This window comes from Sceloporus undulatus, chromosome 4, assembly GCF_019175285.1.
Source record: "Sceloporus undulatus isolate JIND9_A2432 ecotype Alabama chromosome 4, SceUnd_v1.1, whole genome shotgun sequence".
Classification (NCBI taxonomy): Eukaryota; Metazoa; Chordata; class Lepidosauria; order Squamata; family Phrynosomatidae; genus Sceloporus; species Sceloporus undulatus.
Genome location: NC_056525.1, coordinates 220,605,465 through 220,618,277, shown reverse-complemented (window position 1 = coordinate 220,618,277; position 12,813 = coordinate 220,605,465). Strand labels below are relative to the sequence as shown.

At 42.7% G+C, this 12,813-nt stretch overlaps 2 protein-coding genes across 3 annotated transcripts in view; one reads left to right on the top strand and one right to left on the bottom strand.

Moving 5' to 3' along the window:
* MATN2 (matrilin 2) overlaps positions 1–5,505 on the bottom strand; it is a 62,141-nt gene extending 56,636 nt beyond the window's left edge. The window contains exon 1 of the mRNA XM_042464930.1: positions 5,457–5,505. The gene's annotated coding sequence lies outside the window, so the exon portion shown is untranslated. The remainder of the gene's footprint in view (positions 1–5,456) is intronic.
* Positions 1–12,813, top strand: part of STK3 (serine/threonine kinase 3) — an 881,840-nt gene that overhangs the window by 495,835 nt on the left and 373,192 nt on the right. The window lies entirely within an intron of this gene.

The window sequence follows — 12,813 nt, the reverse complement described above, 5'->3', positions numbered from 1 at the left end:
CCAGGACAGGTAGACAAATTTCCCTTCCCGGTCCAGGGGAACCTGTCACTAGCACCTTCGTTTTCTCTGGATTCAGCTTGAGATTGTTTTCCCTCATCCAGCCCATTACTGACTCAAGGCAGGCATTCAGAGGGGAGATACCATCCTCCATTACTGCAACAGTCGAAGACATAGAGAAACAGATTTGAGTGTCATCTGCATATTGATAACACCGCGCCCCATGTCTCCGGATGATCTCTCCCAGTGGCTTCATGTAGATATTAAACAGCATGGGGGACAGGATGGCGCCTTGAGGAACGCCAGATGTCAGCTCTCTTATTGAAGAGCTACTGTCCCCCAGCACCACCATCTGGGACCTGCCCAAGAGGTAGGAACGGAGCCACTGGAGTGCAGTGCCCCCAATACCTAACTCTCTCAGGCGATCTAAAAGGATACCATGGTCGATGGTATCGAAAGCCGCTGAGATGTCCAAAAGCACCAGCAGGGCCACACTACCCCTTTCAGTGCTCAGACGGAGATCATCAACCAAGGCGACCATGGCTGTCTCAACTCTGTATCCCGCCCAAAAGCCAGTTTGAAATGGGTTTAGATAATTGGCTTCATCCAAGACAGCTTGGAGTTGCAAGGCAATTGCCCTCTCGATCACCTTGCCCAAGAATGGTAAAAGGGAGACCGGTCTGTAGTTCTGTAAATATTGGGCTGCTCTGCTTCTAGATTCATGCCTTATAATGATTATAATGGTTCTTCCCCTGCCCCATGCTCCTCTCATAGTATCTACTTTCCTGGTCTGGTAGGTTTTTTTAAAAAAAATATTTTATATACTGCAAAATGCCACAGAAGTAAAGCTATAATACTTTAGCACTATATTTGTCAAAAGTTGAAGGAAAGGAAAAGTTACATTTCAGCAAAGCACAGTAGCCTGGTAACCAAAAATGAGGAAAGGAGGGTCAGAGAAAAATGTCCATGGCGAAGGTCATGCCCCTAGTCAACCTGTCAACAGTGGGACCACCTAGAAATTTTGGAGGAACCAGGATAATGGATACAAACATGAAAGTTTACCCCTACCTTTATTGGAAACTCCTGGATTAGGGAGAAAAAAACACCCTCTGGCCTGAGTTTTTAAAGTTTCACCCAATTCTAGAAACTCATGAGAAATGGACCAGGACAGGAGGTATACAATATTAATACAATACTAATAATTATTGATACAATTTCTAGCAAATCCTGAAGCTTTTGGCCAGCCTGGATGAGCCCAATGTATGATGTCATGGTCACTATCAAATAGCTGTCAAATAACAGATCTACCAGCTAATGAGCTATTCCTAGTTATATCCAGCAACAATGTCTGGAAAAAGAGTTTTCTTAAACAGAAGCATAACCGCATGTAAAGGTACCTGCATTGCCTACAACTGAATGACAAGAGTACTTCTTTGACACAAGATGTTGGATCAGTTTTATAAGTACACCCTTTTCCTGCCCAGGTACAAAAAAGGGAAAGCTTCTCATTCTCAATCAAAAGTGCAATATTGCATGCCACTGCTCAGGCTGCATTGAGAAAACCAGAAGTCATATCCCTCAGATTGTATCTGGCGCTACTGGGATCTCTGCAAATGATACTTGCCAGAGTACTAACAGGAACCACAGAAAGGCATATTGTGGTTTTTGAAACAGTAATCCCATAGTTTGGTCAACTCTGCATAATTTCCACTAGATGTGAAATAGCTGGATTTACCAAAGAAGACTTTTGTAATGACACTGCACCCCTTGTTGGTAACTTATATTCAGCTTTTCAAGACAAACGATCTTTTCATCAAACTGATTATTTGGGGACAGATTGACCTAATGTCTTTGAACTGAAACTGTGATGAACATCAGAGTTTCCATAAAATCTGTAAGACTAACAATATTTTAGTTATAATTTAATTTAATTTTTTTATATGCTACCTTTCTCCCAAATTGGACCCAAGGCAACTCACAAAAGATGTTTAAAACCAACAACAATAAAATAGTACAATTTTAAAACACAATTAAAATACCACATTAATATAAAAAGTTAAAAAAATGTAAAATCCTTAAAAATACTGCTAAAATATAAAACCATTTAAAAAAACTTCCAAAGCAACATCACAGTAAGAAGCCTCCCTGGATGCAAAAATCTACTTGAAAGGGTTTTTTTTTGCTTGCTGGTGAAAGGAGTGCAGAGAAGGAGCCAGCCTAGTGTCCTGCAGAAGGGAGTTCCAGAGGATGGAAGCCGCCACTGAGAGGCTCTTTCTTGTGTCCTCACCAAACAAGCTTTTGATGGTGATGGGACCAAGATAAAGCTCCCCCCCCCCTAATATCTTAGGACATTATCAGACAAGGGAAATTGGAAGTATAATCCAATGGCAATCCAAACACAATCACGGGGTTTAACGTTAATGCGTGATAGACTACCACACACAAATTCAGGCAATGGGAACTCAGTCCGAGCACAATCATGGGGTTTCATGTTATTGTGTGAGAGGTGATCACACGCAATTTCGGGCAATGGCATGCTATTTTTGGGCAGTGGGAAGCCAGTTTGAATGCAATTCACATTCATGTAAATTCGCTGAACTAGCGAATTCATGTAAATGCGTTCTGGCTCCACTTTCTTTTCATTCGAAATTAAGAGAAATTCCTCATGTGTGACAAACTCCTTAGTCTTCTTGCAGGTTCATAGGGGGAAGATATGGTCTTTCAAATACTCTGGGCCTAAGCATATGTAGTTCATTCAATAAAAATGTAGGACAGTACCAAATAAAAGTTAAAAACACTTATAGAAATATAAATACATGCTTCTTAGTCATGCTCAAAATGGAGGACCTTTTGGAATTCCTCATGGACAGAAAGCTGAAGTGTAGGGCATGTCCTGGAAAAGGTGGATGTCTGGTCACCCTGAGCTGGTAGAATCAAGTTATTTATGTATTTCATAGGATGGGACAGATTTCATTTCTAAGCTCGCAGGACTGAGACTGCTGTTCTTAGCCAGAAGCCCTTAGTGCTCAAATGCATACGTAAAACTTTTAAAAGTGCCTTTATATAGAAATATTACATGGAGAATGTAATTTCCTATTTCCTATGAACAGGATTTTATATTTCTATTGTGTACTGAAATAAAGCTCTAGTGAAATTGTATGGATTATGCAACTTTTCCACCTGGATGTTCCCATATTAAGAAATCCAGCCTTCAACTTGGACTGTTACTTTGGAAACAGCACCTCATAAACACAAGGGAAAAGTTGGTTTGTCTGTTCAAGGCCACTTTCCCTTTTCCTATTTCATATGTTCCAACACTGAGTCCTGGCACTGACATAACAGCTGTGCCCCAAGTGAGCCCTGGCACTACATAAGCCCTATTACCAGCCAACACAGCAAAAATCAATACTGTTTGAATTCCCTGTTGTTGAGAAAAAGAGACTATAAATATATAATTGGCGAATTAAATGTTCAGCCGAGTGGTGGGCACCTTACGGTGACCCCACCTACCATTAGGGAAAATGAAGCTGCTGCTACATGTTTGGAATATTGTACCTGTTTACTATTATTGTATTTATACTGCCAAAGAGGGAAGAGGTACTTGTGGGATTTGATGCCACAGGTGCCAAAATAACTTGATCAGCCTTGGGTACTGTACAACTGGAGTAGGGATAAGAGTATTTGCTGGCCTGCCTCTGGCAACATAATGTCTTGATCTCACCCCACATAGATAGTTCATGCAAAGATTATCAAAAGATGGTGAGGGTGATCAAAGTAGCTTACTCCAAGGGCGTAATGTGGGGGTGCTAAATGATGGCACTGGCCTCCCGTCAAGAATTCTGTCCCTCCGGTGAACTTTTCCTTCTGTCCCCAATTTTTTAGCATTGCAGTAACTTATACTTTCAGTGAGTGTTTAGAAATACAATTTAGTCATTTCTTTTCCAAAGAAAAGAGGCAGTCAAAGTGACCAAGCAAACACAAAAGTGCTAGGGATAACTGAAATTTTGCATCCTCAGTCTCTGCAATGCTGGTGTCTGAAGGGTCAACATGGAGGAGTAGTTTGAGCACTGGAGTATGACTCTGGAGAGCAGGGTTCAAATCCCAACTCCGCCATGGAAGTCCACTGTGTGACCTTGGGCAAGTCACACTTTCTCAGCCTTAGAGGATGGCAATGGAGAATCTGCTCTGAAGAAATTTGCCAAAAAAACCCTGGGATAGGTTTGCCTTAGGGCCCCCCATAAAGAGCTTGAAGAAACTGTTTTCAGCATCTCACTCTCCAGTGCTAGAAATCTGAGGATTGAATGAGGTTTTCATTCAAAGGAGCAGAATTCTTACTGGAGGAGGCAATGCTTTCATTCCCCCACCCCCATAATAAGACTTCTGGCCTAGTCATTTCTGCTGTTTTCAGTCACCAGAAACATTCTCTAGAACAGGGATTAAAACTTTGCTCCCCTAAAAAGAGCCTCAGTCACATTCATTTCCCCCAAATGACTCACTTCTGCATTTTCCCTATGATTAATCCTTCAATTTTTCGAGTTTGAAGTTTGAAGGAGGGACAGTGTGGCATAGTGGTTTGAGTGTTGGACTATGAGTCTAGAGACCATAGTTCATTCTTGGCCAAGAAACCCACTGGCTGACCCTGGACAAGTCACACTCTCTCAGCCTCAGGGAAAGGCAATTGGTAAACCTCCTCTGAACAAATCTTGCCAAGAAAACCCCACGATAGGTTTGCCTTAGGATCCCCAGAGCTTGGAAACGACTTGAAGGCACACAGCCTTAAAAACATCAACAAATTCTGTTTTGGGAATCTGACTTGGAAGGGGGAGTATATGTGCTTCTGGCCTGGGAGGGGAGTCCGGGACCCCTGTCACAGGCAGAGACAAGATCTGGATGCAAAGGCATTTTGTAGCACTTTGGGGTCTAACTGAAAGAAGGAACCTGGGGGCATGAGCTCCCATAAGAGGCTTGAGTCTGTTTCCTCAGCAGATGCATGGAGGGGAGCTTCCAGAGGAACCCCCCCCCCCCCCCCTGCCTCTGAGGAAGCAGACCAACATCTAGGAAGCCCATACTGTACTGCCTGGGGATCCATCGTTCCATGCATCTGAGGAAGCAGACCCCAGCCTAGGAAAGCCAAGGCTCCCCGGGGACCCTCCTCCCCTCCATCCACCCAGAGAAGCAGACTCCCTGCGCTCGGCTGCAAGTTCTGGAGCCTCCCCCAGCAAGGCAGGCAGACTGCCTGGAGACCACCCCTCCCCTCCCGGGGGAGCAGAGGTCCTCCTTTCCCCGGACCTGCCCCCTCCCCCCCGGCCAGGTCCCCCAGAGAAGCAGGCATTTCCATTTCCGACGGGTCTAGCTTTGCGCTCGTCTGTGGTCCAGCCCTGCATTGGCCTGGAAGGTCCTCCTCCTCTTTGGAGGCCCCTGAGGGCCCCGGGGCTCTTGGCGCCCAGAGCCCGCCTTACCTGGGGCAGCAGCCCAGAAGCTCCCGAGAAGCCGGGCTCTTCCCTGGAGAGAGCGCTGGAGGGAGAGAGAGAGAGAGAGCTCCGGAGGCGAAAGGGCTTTCCCAGCCCAGAAAGAGCGTCAGCCTCGGTTCTGGGGAAGGAGGAGGAGGAGGAGGAGGAGGAGAGGCCCCCAGGGTCCAGCCCCGCTCCTCAGGACCTGGGAGTGGTCCCCCAGAGCAAGAAGGAGAAGGCCTTTGCTCCGGCTGTCCTCCATTCCCCACCTCCTCTCCAGGAGGAATCCCCAAAGGTCCTCCATTTGGAGGGCCACCAGGAAGCAGGGATGGCTATTCCTAGGAGGAGTGGTATATCCCAGGCATCGCTGGGGGGTTTGGGGTCTTATTGCCTGCCCTCCAGAGTCGTAGACCAGGCTCAGACCATTCCTCCCACTGGCTCTCTCCCATTTGGTACTGGATCAGCCGACCCTTATCTCTATCTTTCCAAGTGAAATTGCTGGGAAAGTCAGTCATTCCTGGGAAATCACTCCTCCCTACCCAGGGTCACACAGTGTGTGTGTGTGTGTGTTTATACACACACACCCAACTCTCTTCTATGCCCACATTCTCTGAAGATGCCAGCCACAGATGCTGGTGAAACATCAGGAAGAGACTCTTCTAGAACATGGCCACATAGCCCCAAAACCCCACCAAAAATCTATTGGGAAGGTCTTAGTGAGGATGTTACTCCTCAGCTTCAACAGTTTGGTTCTGCTCTTTCTCAGTTAGTAGGCTCCCATTCCTTGAGGAAATGAGTTATCATCACTTCTTTATCATTTGATCATAAAGGCTGTGATCCTGCCCAACTCTCAATGCATTCTCTTTTGACTTGGCCAATGCTGCTTCCTGAAGAAATTGTCTAGGGAGAAGCAACAGGAATTAAAATCACTGAGGTGCAGTAATAAACCATGTGGGAAATGTATACCCAGTTCATTCAATAGATATTCTAGTTGTAACCAGATCTCAGTGGCATAATACTGGGGAAATGCTTACAGGCACACACATCCATGTTTCTCTGGGTGTGGTAAACCTCACTGTTGAGAGACTGGAAAATAAAACATTCTGCACCCTACGCCAAGGATTATTTAGCCCAAATGGCTAGACCACCCAGTGCTCTGCCTTCACTTTTTATTAATTAGCCCACAATTTAAATTCTGGCAATGATTATGCATCCTTTCAATACACAAGGCTAGTTGCAGAGGTGTTACTGCACAATTAAATCAATGTTCAGATAGATTGCTGTCTCTGCCTTTTGCTTTCTGTCCAGCTGTATTCCATGCTAGAATACCAACTGCCATAGAAATGCTCCTGGAAAAGGTGATTTGGGCCTGTTTGTAAAAATATCACTGGAAATGTAAAGGATCGCAGGACAAATTAATTGGCTACAGGTAATTAGCTTGAGCAGCTAGGTATTGATACCAGCTTGGTTGACTTCTCAGGCTTCTCCCTCACATACCGGTTTCATTCATGTGCTCATCTTGGGGGTGCATCTGCACTGTGGGAATCATGCAGTTTGACATTAAGTGCTGTAATGCCATCCTATGGTATCCTGGAATTTCTAGTTTTACAAGGTCTCTATCATTCTCTGCCAAAGAATGCTGGTGTCCTACAAAACTACAAATCCCAGGATTCTGTAGGATGGATCTATGGCAATTAAAGTTGTGTTAAACTGTACTATTTCTACAGTTCAGATGCACCCACAGTAACATTTGTAATTGTTGGACTCAGAAAATAATTAATTAAGTGAGAACTTAGGGTTTATTCAGATGGTAAAAATAATCCCGATAGAATGTGGGTTGAATCTTTCTTGTTTGCAAGTTCACTTAACCTGGGATAATCGATTAGTTCCCCCCCCCCCCGAGTTTCCTAAAAGATATGCATTGGATAAACCGGGATAAAACTCTGCATTCCTTGAATGAATACATCTGAATCATTGACTCCATCATCCTTCAGTGTTGACATGTGTGAGCAACAGATTTCCTACTCAGACGTGAGTCACTTCCAGGGGTCTTGGTAATGCACACAGACCTCTGGCTGGACCTGAAAAAACCACTGCTCCCTCACAAACCCTAACTGGAAAAAAGGCCTCTTGAATCCATTTTTGGATCTCTCTGATATATTTTAGTACCAGGAGGGGGCTTCCATTTTTGGGGGAGGGAAGATGAGGGCCTCAAGCAAGCTGGAGGGAAACAAAATGGAGTGAAATTTACCCCTTCCCATGTCTTTAGAGGGCATAAGGGATATTTTTCAGTAAAATAAAATTAGGATATGGGAGTTTCGGGGCTTCTCTATGGCTGCTGGAGGTTGCATGCAAGCCAGAGAATGCACTTTGTCCATCTCTGTTCCTACTGTTGCCATCTTGTGGAACTGGTATAAAATCAGCTGGAGAAAATACATTGTTGTTGTGTGCCTTCAGTCATTCAAGAGTCTAGGAGCAGCTACTGAAAAGGAGCACTGGGTCACTGCCGAGAGTCTAGTCCTCTTTGGTTGAAGCAGATTCTTCCCAGCAGAACAAAGAGTGTGGAGAGGATGATATGGGAGACATCGTTCCCGCTGTAACAGAAATTTCACTAAATTTAAAGTTCTAGGACTGACAGAGCAAAGAATTGGCAAGAGGACCTAGTAAATTGAAAATCCAGAAATTTATTTCCAATTGTCGACAAAGGAAAACATTGAACTCAGTGGAATTCAAGTTCCAAAAAGCTGAGATCCCGAACAAGACAAAATGGCTCTTTTTATTTATATTATTGAAGACAAAGAAGCTTCTTCAATACCAACAGAATTAGACATAATATACACAATTTAAGATAAGGATACATTGTTGATGTTCAGAAGCAAGGTTAGAAGGAAGCTACTAAATTCCTAAAGGAGGGGGTAAGGAGTGATGATGCAGTTTTAATGTCTGCATGTATTTCTGTTCTGATTGTAAGAATTCTGTATGTTTAAATTGCAATTAGCCAATCAGGTGTATTGAAGAAGCTTCTTTGTCTTCAATATGGTGTAACCAGTTGTCATTGGTTCAAACAGCAAGAAGAAATTGACATTTTTCCTAATCCAATCAAGATAACTGACAAAATAATGAATCTGATGTTCTGTCTCATTATTGCATCTGTCATTTTATTATCTGACAATGTCTTATATTAGAAAAACTGCAATCCAAGGAGTTTTATGAACTAAATTCTGAGTATTTTCATATTTTGTTTATGTAATTAGCAGCATTTTAGAATAAATGTGACCAAAAAAAAAAAAAAAAAAAAGAAAAGAATAAATGTGACAGAAACAATCCATGAACAATTCCTGGGCATCCAGAAACTTACAAGAAATTGTGCAAAAAAATTTATTTGTTTCTTGCACAACTTTCACTCATTTAAAACAGGGTTTGAACAAGGCACAGATGCATTGCTTATCTTTGTAAAATTATTACTACAATTTTTCATTGTTGCAGAATGCAGTACTTCACCATGCTTATTCCTGCTTGTTTTTCAGAACATTTTGGAAAGTCTAATGTATGCATCAGTCCTAAAAATAGCACTGGTCTGCCTCCATGTCTTTCCTCTTGCTTCATTTGAATGCTGACCCATGCATAGTTTCTGTTATCTACGTTAATGGATATGAACAAATGGATGTGAACAAATGTCTATATGTGGAATACTAGGGTCATCGATCTGTTCTCTAAAGTCTTTCTGTCATGAAGTTGAATCTAAAGGTATGGGAGTGCTTAAATATGGAAGTGGAGAGAGCTAGCATGCTGTAGTGGTTTGAGCGTTGGACAATTGCTCTGGAGAACAGGGCTTGAATCCCTGCTTTACCATGCAAACCCACTGGGTAACTTTGAGCAAGTCACACTTGCTCAGCCTCAGAAGTAAAAGTAAATCCCCTGTGACCAAATCTTGCAAAGGAGTTTATCAAACGGGAGGAATTTCTCTTAAATTCGAATGAAAAGAAAGTGGGGCCATAACGCATTCACTTAAAGTTGCTAGTTTAGCACAATTACGTGAATGTGCATTGCGTTCGAACTGGCTTCCCATTGCCCGAAAATAGCATGCCATTGCCCGAATTTGCGTGTGGCAGTCTATCACACAATAACCTGAAACCACATGATTGCGTACGGACTGACTTCCTATTGCCCGAATTTAAATGTAGTGGGTTATCACGCAATAACATTAAACCCCATGATTGCGTTCAGATTGCCATTGGATTATACTTCCAATTTCCCTTGTCTGATAAACTCCATAGAAAACCCCATGGCCTTAAGGTCACAATAAGTCAAAAACAATTTGGAGGGATAGGTTTTTTTTGTGGGTTTTTCAGGCTATGTGGCCATGTTCTAGAAGAGTTTCTTCCTGATGTTTCTCCAGCATCTGTGGCTGGCATCTTCAGAGAATGTGGGTATGGAAGAGAGTTGGGTATATATCTCTGGCTTTTCTTCGCGAACGAAGATTATATACACACACACACTCACTCACACACTGTGTGACCCTGGGTAGGGAGGAGTGATTTCCCAGGAATGATTTACCTTCCCAGTAATTTCACTTGGAAAGATAGATATAAGGGTCGGCTGAAAAAGTTAGCCCTATCTGATCTGAAGATGCCAGCCAGAGATGCTGGCGAAACGTCAGGAAGAAACTCTTCTAGAACATGGACACATAGCCTGAAAAACCCACAAAAAACTATGGCTGTTGGCCATGAAATCCTTCGACTTCACAATTTGGAGGGACACAACAATGATAACAACAACCACCAAGGAGAGGTTCTGAAATGAGGGCGCCTTTTTACCTCCTCCCTCCTGCAGCTTTCACACACATCCCAACTGCTGTGGAGGGTCCAACCATTCTCCGAATGCTAAGATAATGGTGGATACAACCCACACTGTCTGACAGCAAATTCATTTCAGGCTTAATGGCTCTGGACCTGGCTTTTTTATCAAAGCCATGAAAGGGCTTCTTACAGGTTGTTGGCCTGCGGTACTATTTATTTTTGTTCAGATTAAAAATCTTAAAAAATTAAATGAAGTCATGGTCAATCTGAGTTTAAGCATGCTTCCTTGGAATTAAGTACAACAGAGTTCAGTAGGTCTTACTCTCAAGTAAGGACTTTATCACATGGGGGAAATAGGGGGGAAAGTGGGGGTTTAAACAGACATTATCCTATGAAAATCATGCAATCACATTGAAGATTTTCACAATCATCACGATTAAAGAGGATTTATCCTGGCAATAACCAGGTAATAACCAGCAACAAATAATCCATAAGATTTCCCCATGAATGATTTGTTGCTGGTTATTACATGGTTATTTTGCAAAAACAAACATTTTTTAAAAAGCTTATAAGTTATAAGCTTATAAGTTATACTAGCGAGAGAACACATTTGCAAATCCTTATTGCTTGAAAACTGTAGCTGTCTGAAAGGGCATTACTATTTATGGCTGGAGGATGGGAAAAAAAGGAGAAAGGAAGAAAGTATTTTTGCTGCAGCCACTGTTAAAGAGAAAATTCCCTCGCCAGCAACATTCTTGATGCTTGCTTTCCGACAACTCAGGAATGGTAAAGGAGAAGATGAGTAGGAAAAGCAAGAAAGCACATGCAAATGCACAAGATGGTTTAGTCAGTGTTAATGGAAGGTTAGAAGGGGAGTGGGGACTTGAGACCTGCTATGCAGCAAGTAGAAAAGGGTGAGCAGCAGCCAAGGTGGAAAGCTAGATTCCCACCTCATACTCTTGGTGGCAGGTGACAGGGACGTAGCTAGGATTTTAGGAAAGGGTGGGGGGTCCAGACTAAGTGCCACCATTATAATGGGGCTTGGGTGCGGCGGCGCAGCAGCACACACCATTCATTTTTCTAATGGAAGGGGGGATCCGGACCCCAAGAACTCCCCCCCCCTGGCTACATCCCTGCAGGTGATCATACAATATGAGAATTCTCCTAAGCTGAAATGGCTTCAGGGGGTCAATTGGTCTCTGTTTGAGTGCTTTCAAGTCTTTTTTTTTTTTACGTAGGGGTTTGTTCACAAGTTTCTTCAGAGAAAGTTCACCATTGCCATCCTCTGAGGCTGAGAGTGTGTGAATTGCCCAAAGTTAGCCAGTGGGTTTTTATGCTCCAGCAGGAGAGCCCAGCAAATGCATGTTAGAACTGGCTTTGATGGGCTGCGCAAACAACAGAGACTCAAGTTATGGTTGATGAGCTGAAGCCATGGCAAGGAGATTGCTGTATTAGGTGAGGAAAGCTTTCTGTATTTTCCCTCAGATTGCAAAGTATGTTAAGGCATAAGTAGTTCAAGATTCTCTTTTTAAATACATTTATGTTCTTTGTGTTGTTAGTCTATAAATCCTACCCGTCTGGTTCCTTTCACATTGATGGTTTCATCCACTGCAATGGATGTTTTATATTATGTCTCTGAATGTTTAAATGGGGATGTGGAAGTGGAAACAGAATTCTTTTCTTCCTGCAATGATGTTGACGACAACAACAAAAACAACAATGTTGTTCTTTATATCATACCTTTCTTGCAGCACAGGACTTAATATAGCTTACAACAAATTAAAACAAAGTACAATGTAAAAAAACCTATTACTACCCCCCAAAAAATTAAATTAACGTGCTGCATTTTTGCGTGTCATTCAGTGCAATGATACCATATGAAATGGTCTTGGGATGGATGGGACAATACTTCTCACTCACTCCAGCCACTATAGTCAAAGGTCCAGTAGTATTATAGGAGCTGCAATCATGTGGAATGCACCAGATTGACTATGCTGACATGAATTTTCATGGAATAAATCTCACCTTTTTAATCCATGAAAGCTTGTGCTGTAATAAATGTGTTAGTCTACATAGGAAAGTGTTTTGTTAGTTTTGCTGTGATAGACATTTCCGAAAATGGTGAATTTGGCTTTTGACTTCCAGGTGAATTAGTCATATATCAAAGCTACAGTGCTATATCCACTTTTTGGGGTGCAATCCCTATTTTATTAACTGGTGCTTCCTACTGACCAAACATTATAGGATTGCTACAGTAGTCAGTGCAAAACCAAACAGTCAAAATAAGTATGTGTACATCTTAAAATTGTTTTTTAGTACTCTTGGACATTTCCATACCCTCTTACATTTCATGGATGAAAACTGGGATGCACATGGCCAAACAATGTGAGAGTATGGTCAAAAGGGTATGGGCAGGCAATGAGAGACAAAAGTTATTAAAGAGGCTACAAAGTTTGTTTTTGCCGGAGCCTGTTGGGAAAGCCAACATTCTGCCTCATCCTCTCCTCTCTTTTGTTGAGTAAATTGAGGGCAAACTACTTTTGCCCTTCGAACTCAGTTTGCAGCAA